The sequence below is a fragment of the Limulus polyphemus genome, unplaced genomic scaffold (genome assembly GCF_000517525.1).
Source record: "Limulus polyphemus unplaced genomic scaffold, Limulus_polyphemus-2.1.2 Scaffold699, whole genome shotgun sequence".
NCBI lineage: Eukaryota > Metazoa > Arthropoda > Merostomata > Xiphosura > Limulidae > Limulus > Limulus polyphemus.
In genome coordinates this window covers 78,844-96,454 of record NW_013666309.1, presented here as the reverse complement: position 1 = coordinate 96,454, position 17,611 = coordinate 78,844, and the positions used below count along the sequence as shown (strand labels likewise).

General features: G+C 34.9%; 1 pseudogene; it reads left to right on the top strand.

The window, feature by feature from the left end:
- Positions 1-5,159: 5,159 nt before the first annotated feature.
- Positions 5,160-17,611, top strand: part of LOC106460051 — a 45,739-nt pseudogene continuing 33,287 nt past the window's right edge.

Sequence of the window (17,611 nt, the reverse complement as noted above, 5' to 3'; positions counted from 1 at the left end):
ATGTACTAACCACTTTATCAACACAAGCTAGCTCATATACCAACCACTTTATCAACACAAGCTAGCTCATATACCAACCACTCTAGCAACACAAGCTAGCTCATGTACTAACCACTTTATCAACACAAGCTAGCTCATATACCAACCACTTTATCAACACAAGCTAGCTCATATACCAACCACTCTAGCAACGCAAGCTAACTCATGTACCAACCACTCTAGCAACACAAGCTAGCTCATGTACTAACCACTTTATCAACACAAGCTAGCTCATATACCAACCACTCTAGCAACGCAAGCTAACTCATGTACCAACCACTCTAGCAACACGTAAGTTAAACAAACTATTTAAACAACATCATTATAATCTAACCTAACACCCCCAGAATTAACTAACAGGCTGTTCTAAACAGCTCACACACTAACACTTAACCAAGCCAACAACTACATAACGATTCTAAACACACACACAAATTTAAAAAAAGAAAAACGCTACAGAAAAACTACAAAATTCAACTGAGCAGCACATATGATAGATTAAATTCAAAAACTAACCACGTGATTTGACTTCATACAAATATAAACAAAAATTTAAACAGTTGTGAAGTAAGCTGGACAAAACCAGAGTATTGGTTGTAGTGAATAACAAAATAAAGAAATAAAAAATCTGAATTAATGTTAGGACTTGAAGCATTATTACACATTTTGAATGAAAAAGTATTACTAGTCATTGAATTTCTCGAGGTAAAACAGAAATTTTATAGTAAAAGAAAAACGAGGGTGATCGAGTTATTTACATACAATCATACTTTAAACATATTTTACATGGTAATAAGATTTATACTTTGTACTGTAAGTCAGGTTTTATAGGTCTAGACTACAGTTTTAATCAACTTTCCCGGTTTTATATTTATGCTTTAATTATTTATACACCCTCACATGTTAATTTCAAGCTAGTTATTAAATATTTTTATCCTTATGTTTTACAACACCATTCGGTTTTTTATATGAATTCAGCTTCATATATATATATATGTGTGTGTGTGTGTGTGTGTGTGCATTTTGTAAAAATACAAGGTGTTCCAAAATTATCTTTCCTATTTTATAATTTAATAATTAAATAACTAAAGGAATACAACCTTACAGTTTTTAGAATCTTGTAGCCCACACTTTTTATTGACATATCAGTAGAGTTCTACGTGTGCACCATCAGTGGCTCTCAGCACGTCTAACCGATATTCGATTTCAGTCCACGTTCGCTGCAATATGTCTACAGGTACATGGCGATGGAGTCCATTATTCTGGTCTTTAACTCCGTAATGTTTGTTATATATGTGCGATACACGCGATACACAATGTCCTTAACATACCCCCAAAGAAAGAATCTAGTGAAGCGATGTCTTGCGAACGTGGAAGCAACGGAATTGGCCCACCCCTACCAATCCATCATCTTGGAAATGTCTGATCTAGGAAGAGTCTGTCCAACAAATTCAAATAAATGTCTGATCTAGGAAGTGTCTGACCAATAAACTCCAGGAAGATGGAGCACCATCCTGTTCAAAGATTATCCATGGTTGCATTTCCTCCAGTTGTGTAACCTCAAATTGTTCCAGCATGTCAAGGCACACGCTCCTGATAACAGTACTATCAGCGAAAAAGAAAGGACCAATAACCCTAACACACATGATATCACACCATCCATTCACATTTGGGCTATCAACCATGATTTCAAGGGTGTCATGGGAGTTTTCTGAGCTCCAAACGCGGACATTATGACGTATCACTTTACCCGAGGTATGAAGTATAGCCTCATTGCTAAACAGTACACCAGCTAGAAATGTGTTGTCTTGCGCTGTGGTCTGTCACCTGGTTGCAGTGCCTGTACCAACCGTAGTCTGTAGGCGTGCAGATGAAGTCGTTTTGTGAATGACACGGAGCAGGGATGTTTTTCGCATGTTAAGTTTTATGCGAAGCAGGCTGAAGCGAGTTTCGTGGGCTACGCTGAAATGATGCACGTACTTGCTTGATACGTTCTTTACCGACAGAGGGCTTTCCAGATCCCGGTCGTTGTAACGCACTGCCTGTCTCCAACATCGTCTTCTTCCACTCCCGGATAGTTGTTTTTGATGGTGGTTATTTTCTGTACTGGCGTCTGTAATTACGCTGCACCTTTCTTGCACAGTTGCCATTTTACAGGATAACACCACTGACTGGAGTGAAAAAAAAGAAGAAAAAATTAACTGTTTGAGTTGGACTACAATATACTGAGGATTTATATCGTTGAAATTCGGGGCTTGATTCTCCCAGTGGGCATAATGCAGATAACCAGTTGTGTGTAGTTTTGCGTGTAAATCTCAATAGCTGCGACCCTTGAAATTATTTTAGGCAGGATTACCATAAATTAATCTATGAGACCTTTTTTTTTTTCCTTTTTGTAAGCTATATTTTTATATGCCAGCAATAACAAGCGTGGGGCGCGCGTATACCCGATTCATTTTTATTACTCATCAGGGCTTTTACCAGCTTACCCTCAAATTGAAATTATTGTAGGCAGGATTAGAGCAAATTCATCTATGAGACCTTGGGCATGGTCAAATACATCAATCGAAAGGGTTTGGCCTCCTCAGTCCAAAACAGTAATTAGATCTCAAATCGGTCAAGGGATGATGGAGCTATAAGCTAAAAGTTTATACTTGAAAAAAACAAAAAACTCGGAGTCATTCTATGAGCCGCTATACCGATATCCACTGTTTAACTAACATTTCAGCCACTGTCTGTGCTGAAATGTCAGTAAGAGAATAAACTTCAGCCAACTTCAACACATGTTATTTTATAGGTTTCCATCAAAAGTCTGGAAATATCCATCCTGTTCTCTGCATTCGAGAACTTACGAATCTCTTTCACTGTTTTCATGTTGCAGGCATTTCCTCTATACAACACACATAATACAGTGCTTACACCATATTTCTACATCCTTGCAAGTTGGCACTCTCTGGGATCCTACAGTTCTTCTCTCTGGCCCTGGAAATGCAGGAACCATTAGCTGAAACACATTATTTGTGTTTCTAATTATTCAATATGTGCTACAATATTTGCACTTTGAAGGTCGCCCTTTCTCTTGATTTACACCAAGCACTACATGAGCTGGGTCTGAGTTATTTAACTGTCTGTTTTTGCTGGATCTATTTATTACTCACTCTCAGTAACCACAAATATTGGCACTTTCTTTGCCAGTCTGTTCGTGCATCATTGCTGTAACTTTATTAACAGCACTATTCGTAGTTTAGGATTTGTTGCAAACGAGCAGGGTAAGAAAATCTATCTGCATTTTAATACTGCTGACTTGGTTAACATTATAAATTAAAACTGTACTCTTGCAACATTTTTATTCAATAAATTAATATGAACTATAAATAACTTCTGATCAAAAGAAGGTACCCGTATATATAAATATCAGAATTAAAAATTAACCCAGTAATTAATAAAGTTAGTTCAATATACCGTCCTAATTAAACGTATGGAAAGTCATAAAATGAAATATTTTGCTGATTAGATGCATTGGTTAGTTTATCTTTTGGGTACTCGCTGTTATCGATTTTCTTTTTCGGCCGTAATCCCAATAATATCTCACGACGTTCGACCACTCAAGAGGATTAGCTAACAATGTAGATGATCATAATGATAAATTATATATAATAAAATATATAAATAAATATATATTAAACGTTCTAATCAATACTGATAAGGAAAGTAACATTAGATATATAGTACAATATGTCTCGATAAGTCATAGACAAAAAGTCTTACTCGTTTCTTTCAGTTCTGGCTCATAGGTAAACACAAGGTAAACTTATGTTCTCCGAATGGAGTGAAAGTGTCAATAAAAAGCTATTTCATGTAGCTTGTCTATCATTATTCAGTGAATACAGAATGCAAAAAGTGTGCAACATGAAGCAATTCTAAGAAACGAAACTAAGATTTAATTTACTTGGACGTTTTGACTTTCATCACCATATTTTCAAAGGATATTGTACCTCTGAACAAGTATCATCACCCTAATCCATATACGATCCAGGACTGCACTAAATACGAATAATTATTGTGCAGTGGTTCATAAATACTTTAAGTAAATAATATTTTACGATGCCCATTCATATTTAACGTATTTTTCTGCAAATATTAAAATAATAAGCAAAAGTCAGCCTGTAACTTAAACCTAGATGGGAATACCGTTTTGTTTAATAATATATAAATTTATTTAACATGAACTATGGTGAGAATTTCAGGCTATCTCTTACGTTGTTCCTTTTCAGCATGCAACAAACAAGAGACGATATTAAAAAAAATACTCTGTAGTAAATAGTGTGAGTTCTCTTCTCTTGAACAAACTTCGAACTCCTTACAGGATCCAGCAATTAGTTATTTCATTTTAAAGTTTTCTGCATGTATAGAAATTATATCATCGGAATATTATGAAAGCACGAAAATTAAGTCATGAAACTTGTACCCGTGCAAATATGAATAATAGTGTACGTATTTGCTATATAGTGATAGCCCCCCCCCCCCCCAGTAGCTTATTCAATTACTTTATTCAGTGTAACTTTTTTAGAATAAAGTCGTTAAATGTGCTAGGAAATGTTTTGTTTGGAAAACATGATTATTTGCCGGCAGTGAAAAGGAACCGACTATCATTTACTATGCCAGTAAAATGTTGCGGCAATCATATGACCGGCAGTAAAATGTCGTGATATCCTCCTCATATAACTAAAACCTTCCCTTTCATTTTGTTTTTTAAATGTTGATGTTTACAGTGAAGCTAGAATTCTATCTTTATGCAGTAATTTTGATACATAACAGGGGGTGATATTACGAGATCTGCAGAATTTCAGATTTTTTTGTCACGTTCTCAGAGTTTCAGAAACGTTTCTCGATTAAACTTGAAATTCTTTGCCATTTATACCAAAGAAGTTTACTGAATACACAGAACGAGAACAAGTATAATTCAGCGGTGATTGCTTCATTGCATGTGCTAGGAGGCGTGTTAAAGTCTCTGATGTCATCATTAAGGTGGAGTAAACTTGCAAGTGACTGACATAATTGTTATCATAGGTTGATTACGATTGGTTGGTCTCAAATCGGGGGCGGGAAGATTGCAAAGTTCTCTATTAGAATCGAGGAAGTCAGATCGGCGTACTTTGAACTGTAATGAATTAACATAACCCGCCATGTGTTTGTGTGAGATCTACGCGTGCGGTGCACCAACCCAACTAAGTTAGATAGTTTAAAGGTGAAAGAATCAGGGTTGAGAATTCTGAGTACTCTCGCGAGGATAACAACAATTCGAGCTTAGGAAAAAGTTACTTCTATCATCTACATATTTGTCAATGTTCCAAAGCTTGTAAGTGAACTAGATAACCTAAGTATACTCTCGTAGCAGTGACTTTGTGTTAATCAATGATTCTAGGACCTATGAACGACGGGATAACCCCACCGCAGCTTCCTGCTCTCTCCATTAACGGCAGCAGTGTTCCGCCCTTGGCGAGCTGCGCTAATATAAGCCCGTCATCTCCTTCTCCCGTAATGCCGTCCTTTGGCTTCACCCAGGAACAGGTAGCGTGCGTTTGTGAGGTCCTGCAACAGTCCGGAAACATTGACCGCTTAGCGCGTTTTCTTTGGTCATTGCCTGCTTGCGAACATCTTCACAAGAACGAAAGTGTTCTCAAAGCGAGAGCCCTCGTGGCGTTTCACCGGGGCAACTTTAAGGAGTTATACCGTATCTTGGAAAGCTATAATTTCTCGCTTGCCGCTCATCCTAAGTTACAAACTCTTTGGCTCAAGGCACACAGGGGATAGAAGCAGAGCGAATTCGCGGACGGCCGTTGGGAGCAGTGGGGAAATATCGCATACGTAGGAAATTCCCTCTGCCGCGGACTATCTGGGATGGAGAAGAAACTAGTTACTGCTTTAAGGAAAAGTCTCGAAATGTGCTACGAGAATGGTACGTACACAATCCCTATCCCTCCCCCCGGGAGAAACGGGAGCTTGCCGAAGCCACCAACTTAACGACCACCCAAGTCAGTAACTGGTTCAAAAATCGCCGACAGAGGGACAGAGCAGCAGAAGTGAAAGACAGGTGAGTGCGTACTAAGGAACATTCAGCATTTAGTTGGTTTTATGAGAAAAAATATATATATGAGAAAAAATATATATATGATAAAAACATATCCTTAAAACATCATTACTTACCACACATATCTCAGCTCTTTCATCAGAGTTACTGTTAAGGAGTCTTCGTTATCACTAGCAATTTGTTTATGTAGAAATGATCATATATTTTGTTTTATTGTTTCCAAAGATGGTCTTTTGTAGGTTCCGAATTGTTTGTGATGATGATTATCACGGTATATTTGGCAGCGTTTTAGCAACATTTAAATGATAAGTAGTTGCCTTTCTGTATAAGTAAAAAACATTATTTCATCCAAGCCTTGACTGCGTTTTGAAACGTTTTAAAACTGTTTTATTCTTTCAACATACAAATAAACGTGGCTCATTTTATGTTTTGTAAGTAGGTAAGGCTTAGTACTTGCAAGACAGCCTACTAGTTAAAAAAATCCTCATACAAGGATTCCAAGTTATGTCCTCACCCTTATAGTTGTTAACTGTTTTTTACAGATCAGTTTTTGTCACTGAATACATCGTAACCCAGCCATTGAGAAAACACTTCACGATGGCATTTACAAACGAAACTTCTTAAGTACGATTTACAATTATTATTAAATATACCTCTAAAACATTGAAATTCATAGGGATTTTTCAAACCAATGAATAATTAAATAATTATTTAGAAGTATAACTTTTATATACAAAGCTGCATATTTTAACAACTTCGTATATCTAAACTCCTGCTAAAACCAACGCATCAATTATTTCAGTATTCGGTAGATTGTTATAACGAATTCTAGAACTATTCATTGAAATTTCTCACTTGTAAAACAAAATGCCAGTATTTAAGCTCAACTTCGAATTCTTCCACAGCGAAGATGAAAATGTATCTGAGGATACCTTTCAGTAGGAGATATGAAGGGTTTACTATTACATCTACTGAAAGTGGTGAGGGCCAGAACTTATAAATTGAAGGACCAAAATACTAAAAAAAGGGAGAATGTTAACATTGTTGTTTGGTCTTCTGAATCAAAATGTGCTTGCTGAAGATATATCTGGAAGAACCTTTTATAAACAGTAGAAAAAGTGTTAACATTATTGTTTGGTCTTCTGATTCCAAAATGTGCTCGTTGAACATTTAACTGGAAGAACCCTTTAACAATTAACAACATAAGGGAAAGTGCTAACGTTATTGTTTGGTCTTCTGATTCCAAAATGTGCTCGTTGAACATTTAACTGGAAGAACCCTTTAACAAATAACAACATAAGGGAAAGTGCTAACGTTATTGTTTGTTCTTCTGATTCCAAAATGTGCTCGTTGAACATTTAACTGGAAGAACCCTTTAACAATTAACAACATAAGGGAAAGTGCTAACGTTATTGTCTGGTCTTCTGATTCCAAAATGTGCTCGCTGAGCATTTAACTGGAAGAACCCTTTAACAACTAACAACAGAAGGGAAAGTGCTAACATTATTGTTTGGTCTTCTGATTCCAAAATGTGCTCGTTGAACATTTAACTGAAAGAACCTTTTAACAATTAACAACAGAAGGGAAAGTGCTAACATTATTGTTTGGTGTTGTGAATCCAACACTGCTTGCTGAACATTGATGTATGTTGGCTCGCACCTTGAAGGTCAATCCCGATAGTTTTTTAATGTTATATAAACTGTACAAGTGCTTATGTTTACACAGATGTATATATGTAACCAAGTAATGCCTGAGCAAGCATGCTAAACACGTGTTTCATCGTCACACAATATTTATAGCCCTAAGGGTGAGTTTATTAAACTATGTTTATTCTTCCGGCTTGAAGCGAGATACGATATTTCATCGTGTTTATAATATACACAACTTTGTGTTTTCTTATGTGTACATTAAATAATCTACTAGTGTAAACGTACAGAAAAATCAACGCGAGAGACGAATAAGATGACGGATGTATCCGCTACACATGTGTTACTATATAGACGATACGTCTCGATTGTATAACAACGTAATAAGCTTTGATTACGTGCTTGACGTCTCCGCCGAATATTGAGCTCTTAATAAACTACTTTATCTCGAGTCTATTAGTTCCAAATTAGGAAGGGATAGCGCAGATAGCCCTTGTTTGAGTACATAGAGCGCACAAGGTAAACATTTATTTGTCAATTATATATTGTAATTTACATAATTTATTTCTTTTTGTTGTTGTTGTTCAAGGTTTTTTAATGTGTTTGTCGTTATACACAAGGCTACACAATGAGCTATCTGAGCTGTTCCCACCACGAGTACCGAAACCCGATTCTTAGCGCTATAAGCTGCTAAGACATTGGGGAGGGGCATTTGTTTAAATATTTTATTTTTTCTAGAATCGTTTCACTGCGGGCGAGTAGTCATTTTAACATTCTGTAGCGCAGTTTTCAGTAGATTCAGTGCATTTAACCTCAACAATCAAAACCACACAGTTTTTATTCACCCAATTTATTTATTTAACTTCTCTTCTGGCTTGCATTAAATAAAAATGACAAACTAAGACAAATCACATGTGCAAAATAACAAAATAAACCTACCTTATTACTCAAACTAGTAATCATTCTTATTTGTAGTGTTTTAATTCACTGAGCTGTTCATAGACTGGAGTTACACATATACATTAATTTTCTATGTGTGCCCTAACTTATTCTGTTGTTTTATGTATCATCCACAAATTCAGTATTTGTTTTCGTTCTATATTCTATGTGTCATTGTTAGCCTGATGTATTCGTCTTTAATTTTAGTTAGTTTGTAGGTTTGTTTTACAGTAAAGCTAAATCGGGCTATCTGCTGTGTTTACCGCGGATTTTGGCTTTGTAAGTCTCTTTGATTTTATATGCAGGTTATCGACCACGAAACATATTTTATGTCGTTCCTATTTTCACGTCGTACAGGGAAAACAACTCCGAAATTAATCTCGTGTATCAGAGTTTAATCAGTTTTTGTTCGAATAGCTTTTGTGTCACTGACTTTATTAAATTAAAAATGTAAGATTGCAATCGATATACACAAATATTTTACTTTTAAGCAAAATAACTCGAGGTTCAAGGTAGATAAAATGTGTGGTAAATATCTTTTTCTGTTGTTTTTATTAATTTATTAACAGAAGACAGACATTTTGTAAATAAAGAATTTTTTTCATTCAGTTTTATGTGCTAGTAGTGACTGATTTCAATGGTTCTTCTTGTTGTTTTGTAAAATAAAACAGATACTACGGAACATTGATGGCTTCCCTGAAGTCTTTTCACTCGTGCAGTGGTTGGTTTCAAGAAAGTAAAAGTTTTTGAAATGTGTAATTTTTTACACATTGTTATGAAATTTTTTTTACTTGAACTAATTCAGCTATCTAACTCAGTGCATTCGAATTCCTGACATATATAGTTCTAATTTCTACAGCCACAAGTGATGTTCGAAACAACGATGTTTGTAAAAGAAAGTTAAACGAATCCACCAGGGAAAGTTAATTAATTACAGTATTTCATGTTAGAAAGTTAATTAATTACAGTATTCCATGTTAGAAAGTTAATTAATTACGCTATCCTATGTTAGAAAGTTAATTAATTACGCTATCCTATGTTAGAAAGTTAATTAATTACAGTATTCTATGTTAGAAAGTTAATTAATTACGCTATCCTATGTTAGAAAGTTAATTAATTACGCTATTCTTTGTTAGAAAACAGGTTAAATCTAAATCTTTATAGAAACTGTTATCATAACTTCTTTGCGATTGGCATGAGATAAAGTCTGGTGTATGAAAGGACAGAAAATGGATAATATTGATATTTTCTTATTACAAAGCTATTCAATAAGCTATTTGCGCTCCGTTTACCGCGAAGAATCCAACCTCGGAGTTTAGCGTTGTAAGTCCGTGTATTTACCGCTGAACCACTGGGGGATTAATGGGTAACGAAAGAAGTCTAATTAGTACCAGGTATTTTGAGTAATTAAGTTTAATTAATTAAGGTAATTTTTTTCTCACTTTAATGTCGCATGAATAATTCGTGTTTTTTATATTATGTTACTCTTTTCTGTGCAAAACGTTTGGCAGGAACTCTCGTGCATCTTATACTTTTTTTTTACAGAAGGCATGATTTGTATTTCAAAATATCAATTTCAAATAATCTAAAATACGATTGTTTGTTTGTAATTAAGCACAAAGCTACACAATGGGCTATCTGTGCTCTGCCCACCCGGGTATCGAAACCCGGATTCTAGCGTCGTAATTCCGCAGACGTACCGCTGTGCTACTGGGGGCTTAAAATACGAAAATCATTAGTTCAAAGGGAACAAATATAAAAGTTAATGCTTTTTCAGTATTATTGTTTGTATGCAACACATGAAACCGCATTTAAATATTGGTATATAAAAAAGAGGCTTGGTGAAGTAGCAATTGGAATTTATTTTTTGTTTTACGATCACTTCATATTACTAAACTTTAACTCATGCAGGAAGATTTTTTTCATTACAATTTTAATTTACATTTTCGGCATCTTTTCATAATGGAGCTTGCGATGTATAGGTCCAAAACTCTATAGTATTTCTATAGCCGAGCAATAAATAAAACAACTGAAATTTCCACAAAAATGATATGTTTCAGATTTAACCAATAAAAAGTACAAAGAAAGGAGTAAGTTTCAAATATAAAACAATAAAAAACAAACTTTAAGAAATTATTTGTTTTTCTTTAGTAAAAATCTCATGAGTGTTGTAATAGAAAAATAATAAGACACTTTCAGTGATAACTGCGTCTACGAAGAAATACTTCAATCAAATATACTCTGTGATGTAATGCTGTTATAATAACTCATTTTTAAACTAAAATTTCAATAAAATCCTTTTTCTCATGCATGGTGAACACTATTGAATGTCAAGTATTGTTGTAGAACTGTCAGACAATTCCAGAAAAGGCTGCAGGCCTGAAAGCCTTTCGCAGGAACTATCAATTATATTTACCTAGAGGGCGGGGTTTCTGCTAGTTTCTTAAATGCACTTTATAATTACGTGTTGAAAAACTTTCACAAACCTACTTATTTTCTTCTTGATGTTTCTTCAAACAGCAAAAATATCTGTTTATTTCTATATGTATATAAATAGAATCAATTTGCACACAGTGTTCAAGATATTAAAATATTTTACTTCGCGACTTCTCTGGCAACCAGCCTTTGTCAAGGCTTTCGATTATCATTGAAGAAACATGATAGTTAATAAAATAAGCTTATACGTAGGGTTGGGTATATTTATTAAAACGAAAACAATTTTGGAGCTTCGCCGCTGTTACAGTCCGTTTCGCCACGTCCGGTCGTCCTCTATCTGACGGCAATGCATCTTGACAATAGACTTGCAGCTTACTTTCCACTACAAAGGCTCCGTCGTAAGGCTGTCATGCCCAAAGTATACCACTTTTTCCTGAAGATTTTCAATAATCCATCTGGTATACAAAGATGACGGTTTCACTGAGCCTGTTTCAACAGTCCGATTGCATAAAAGATCCATAGCTGCTGGGTTAGGTGACTAGACAGGTATGTCTTCGATGGAACACTATTAATATCTGTTTCATTCTGCAGCTGCTTGAGGTATGAGACAGTTGAACGGGAGGTATGACTTGAAGCCTTATCTTGATGAACTCACGCCCCTTTGGCCTCGCTTCCAGATGAAGATCTTTCTTGATTATATTGCATACTGTTGCCTGTGACACCTGGACAGCTTTTGCCACTGACCTTTGTGCTCATAAACTCCCACCTGTTGCAAGACGTCACATTTTGCTTACTATGGCTGGAGTACGACTTGTTACAGTTTTCTGTTTGGGTAGTACCGTGGTCCCAAATTTATTCATGTTCGTTTGTTTCCCATTGTCATTAAGCACAAGGAACATCCCAATCTTAGAAATTTTAAATTCCTGATCTGGACACGAATTTGTGATCTGAGTGTATGAATAGTTTAAGTCGGAAAGGGCTGTTACATATCCTACATTCCGTTCCATCGCAACTTAAAACTGACTGTGGTTGTCACATGACTTGCTGATTTACGTGTTCAGCATTGCTTTAACAAAACGGACTCAACTCTGTATAGTTATATATACTGGTTGAATCAGAGTTTGGACGAGAGAAAAAAAAAAGACTGGTTGTAAATTTTATATTCATGTACAAAACGTAAAGCTAAGTCTAATTTATTTGAAGACACCGAAATGTTCGTAATTTTTTTCTTATTGGTAGTTTCGTTGACTATGAGCTAAATTATTATGTCCAAAACTAGTAAATTAATGTTACTGAATGTTCTGGTGTGTACGTCAAGATATAAGTTAATACTTCGTAGCGAAATTGAGGATGGAAAAAAGTTTTTTCCTGATATGTGACTCTTTAGGATAAAATTAAGTAAAACGATTAAGAAATTAATTGTATAGATGTTTATTTGTATGTTGAGACACAAAACTGAACAATGGGCTATCTACGTTCTGTCCATTGCGTGCAAATAAATACTAGATTTTAGAGTTGTAAGTCCGTAAACTTACCGATGACCCACTAGGGGACTGTATACTTGTAAATGGTAACCTAGCCTAACTTCCCCCCCCCCCTCAAATATCAAATCAAATGCTTTTCTTACATATTACATGCTACTACGTCAGTAATTAACTAAAGACCAATATACAAAAAGTTACTCAAATTTACATTTAAAATATGATTCATGCACCAACATTTATTCTCTTATTTATTTGGCGATTATATGATGTTTGCAACTTCAGTTTTAAAATAACTATGAATTTTACCAAAATTAAATAATGTGATCAATTTACCCTTAAAAAAATCATCCCTAAACAACGTCAATGTATGTAAAAGAACATAAAACAAAACGGTCATCTACAAACTCTAACTCGAATATAAAAATCACACTTGGTGACCGAAAAAAAAAACAAACAAACAAAAAACGTCCCATTTACTCTTAGTCATAGGTCTAGCAATATGTAGATGAAAAATACATATTGTAACAAGAGATATTCATCAATAGCTGCGGCTGTAATTAGATTTCAAATCGGTCAAGCTAAAAGTTTGTACTTGAAAAAACTCAGAGCTATTCTATGAGCCACTATGCCGCGGCTAAAAATTAGAAATTTAGAGCTATACTGTGTCGGTTTGAAATTGATACTACAACTGAACCACAAAAATTTTCTAAACTTGATTTTGATAAATATATAGAGAAAGTATCTGTCTAATGAACATCATTCAATAGTGTAGCTGTTATAGATAGATAAATGCGAATCAGCCATTATTGTAAGATAAACTGTTCATATTATAAAGTCACAGTGAGGAATTGTGGTTGATTATGTCATGTGAGATGTCTGCTGACGTCATTCTGTAGTCACGTGAGATGTTACGTTGATATCACTTTTTAGCCGATTTTGTCATGAGAGAAGTCCTGCTGATTTAGCTCCGTTGGTTATTATGTCTAGTGAGACTTTACTGAACGTCACTCTGCAATTTATTGTCTCGTATATAATGTTTTGATAACTGAATCATGTGGAATTTCTCGTCCACGTCGTTTTGTAGTTGATTATTTCATGAAAGATTTCTCGTCGCCACCAATGTGTAATGAATTATGATTAAATAATGTAAGGGTTTACCGACTTGAGCTGTGGTTAATTATGTCGTGTGAAATGTCTCGTTGACGTCATTTTTAGGTGACTATGAAGTGTAAGATGTCACATTAACTTAACATCAAGTACGTAGGAGGTGAAACGGTTTCTTCAGACAGTAATATTTCGGAGGGAGTGATCCCTATTTTTATTTATCCTGATAGTCGGCGCTGATGTCTGAGATGTTTTTTTACTTCAACCTCGAAATGAATTGATTTACTGGATGTACTTTGTGGTTACTTTTTTCAAGTGAAGTGCTTTGTTGGTTTTGTTAATTATGTCAGAATTCTTTGTTGGTTTTGTTAATTTACGTCAGATAGCAATTCGTACAATACATGATTCACAACAAATGTAACTCGAACACGTTATTAAGTTATTATTATTATGAACATGTGGCGATTAGCCATTACTGCGTATATTTATTCCTCGTTATAATATATTTAAATTAAAACAATACTTTTGTTTCATTTTATATGAGTCACTGTAAACTGTATTTTTTTAATATTATATATATATACAGTACACAACGAAGAAACATAGAAACATCGTTGTGGAAATAGCTTCGGTGGTTGGAACCAACCTAAGTTAAAGTATTTAGTTTTCTGCATGCGCTAATGAAACTAGTATAATAAGTCTAATTTAAATACAAAAGAAAAGTTAATAAAGATATTACTTTAATATAATTTGGTAAGTAACGACAAATCTCTAGATATGCTCCAAACTTTCAGGCTGTATATAATAAATCTTGTTATATACGCAGGTCAAATGGGTCTTTAGTGAAGCTTACAACGCTAGAATCCGGGTTTCGATACCCGTGGTGTGCAGAGCATAGATAGCCCATTGTGTAGCTTTGTGCTTAACTTCAAACAAACAAATCAAACAAACAAACTTTAGTGAAGTATTGTTCCAACTTTTGATCATCTGGTTTCTTGGATTTTTTTTATCTATACCTGAAATATCAGGTGTTTGCCAAACTGTTTTTACAAATTTACGTAGAAGTTTACAATTGTTCTGTCTGTTTAGTTTTCAATTGAATAAACAGTTTCCGCAAACATCAGATAATTTAAATTACCTCACAGATTCAAAGGAATAAAGATGTATTATCGCAGTATTAAACGTTTCCATCATTCTGTAAATTAGATGTTTTAGAAGCAATAAATCGAAATGTCGTAACGTAAGTGTAGGCGAAATAATGATTAAATCTTTATGTTGATATGTTTATGTAACAATAAATATTTAGTAAAAAATCAAGATAACTGCAATTATTTTTCTTTTTTTTCTGTTCAACAGATAATTTGTACTTTTATGATAAAGTCGTATGATTCTGGTCAGATCAAGGTCAGGAACATTGGGAATCATAAGTGTATGTTGTGAAGGGAATGACATTCCCAATGACTTCCCAATACATAAGTCATGTTCCATGGTTTACTATGGATGAGGTCTTCTACATTCTCACTGTGATTTGTGGTAGTGGAACCAATACATGATATGTACTGTTGTTGTTGTTTTTTAAAAAGTGGGCAGCACTAGCTTGAACGGTTATCTGTCCAAGACGTAATGTTGCACCAGTGTTTATCTGCAGTAATTAGCATTAGGATGGGTAGGGATGGAGTTTCTACTAGCTCTGCAAATATCACAGTGGAGCAAGACTGTTCTCAATTCCTGACCAAACGAGAAGCCTGTAGTTTCCTTGGTCTTGCATCATGTTACTAACGTTTTGTGCTAACTTTTCCAAGATTGCTGAACTGCTATACGTTATTACTAAAGCTAATGCGCAATTTAAATAGATTAAGAAATGTAATCAAGCAGGCCGGTTACTAAAGTTTGCTTTAGTTGAAGCTCTGGTGTTGTATATCCATGACGAGATTGTAAATTCCAGTTGGAAACTGATGTCAGTAATAGTCGAATTGAAGCAGTGTTATCATGGAGTAAGACAATATAAAATGATATATATTATTGTAATTGTTCGACTACTGGTGTAGGTGGCTGTCTAAATTGGTGAATGTATTTTATTATGTTACAATGCACTTAGCTTAGGTTGGTGTGAGTGTTTGTTGATATATATATATATATATTGTCGTGACAGCATGATTAATAACCCTGGCTTGAACAATTTTAATAAAAAAGTTAAAGTAACTGGAATTTTTGATGGGTATTGGAAATATAATTGAAAAAAATAACAGTAATGGGTGAGCTCGCATTAATTTTGAGGAAAGCCTGGTGTTTTGGTGATAGTAATTCTGGTGGATATTTTCAACTTGTTTGAATCAAAATATTCACGAGTGTTGAAATTATTTACGGAAACTGAAATTCACAGACAGTAGCTTATTTGCCATACCACATATAAAAGTGGCGAATCCACCAACTGTTTGATTATCATTAAATAATTGTAATCACGCAAATTGATATATTTTACTAGCACACAGTTTTACTCAATATTAACTTAACATTGTTTGAGTACAAAAAATGCATTAGAAGGCAAACTGTGAGTGTACACCTGGAGGCAGAATGTAACACCCACATGCTGCTGCTTTGAAGTTGCCCAGCTCTATACAAAACTAGTATCTGGAAGGAGTGTAATGAAGATGTGATATCAGTGTAAGTGGACTTCCATGATCAGAACATAATGGTTTATGCTTGTACAGTGGCTGACATATTTCTGTAGGAACCGTTACTTGTCATTGATTTCCTGGGCTCTGCTTGTAAACAACTGGACAGTAGTGAATGGAATGTGGATGGGTAACATGGTAGATGTGTTAGCTGTTGTCATGGAAATAACATTGGGCAGCATCAGACCCGACTAAGCCTAGTGGACTAGGGCCTCCACAGGTTCAAGAGATACCTTTTCTACAAGAGCTATACACATGAGAACATGCAAACCTGTAGAAATGTCAACTGGACAATGTAATAGTTAGTGGTTGTGGCAAAGCCATCATGACATTCAACCCAACACTTCTAGCTGAATATCCATTCATATTCCATGTGGCAATACAGCTTCTATTCCTTACTTTGTTCCATTCTTTTGCTTCTCTTGTTTTGAATGGATTTATCAGCTGATTTACAAAACGTTAATTTTGTTTGCTCTACGACCCATGTCATTACACGGAGGAGACATACTGTCTGATGATGGCAGAGCACCCTGAAGCATAAGAAACTCTGACGATATTTTGTCCTGACTGTGGCTGACGTGGAGCCTGTGAAAGAGTGTTCTGTTGATGGGAACCCAAACATGCAAATTCACCTGATCCTTCTAACAGCCTTACTTCAGAGTTTAGGAAACGGATGACTACTCCCATAACCACAACTGTGTAATCAGATGAAGATCAGCCATGAAGATATTACTTGCTCCTGCCACTGTCCCAGAACCAAGGTCCACTTACAGTACAGTATGTGAGGCCAGCCCTGACTGATTGAAGATCAGTCTAGACGAAGGATGGTTGAGTAAGAAGCTGTGTCATCATGAATATACTGCTTTATATTGTAACTAGTTATTATGATTTTTTAAGGATATTTGTTATTAATATTATATATAATATTATACTTATATTAATGTTTATAAGGAAATTTTTTCTTATATAATTTGTGTGTGTTTAATTACCACCTGTTTTTAAAACTAATTGGTATTAATGCGTTTCATCAAATGTGGTTTTCATTAAATAATTACTACCATTATCTCTTTTCCCTTCATTATTTCTTCCTTTAATGGACACCTAGCGACCACTTATGTATGTATTGAGTAGTTACTTTCATTGCTTGTATATATATATATATATATATATATATATATATATATATACTACTACTAC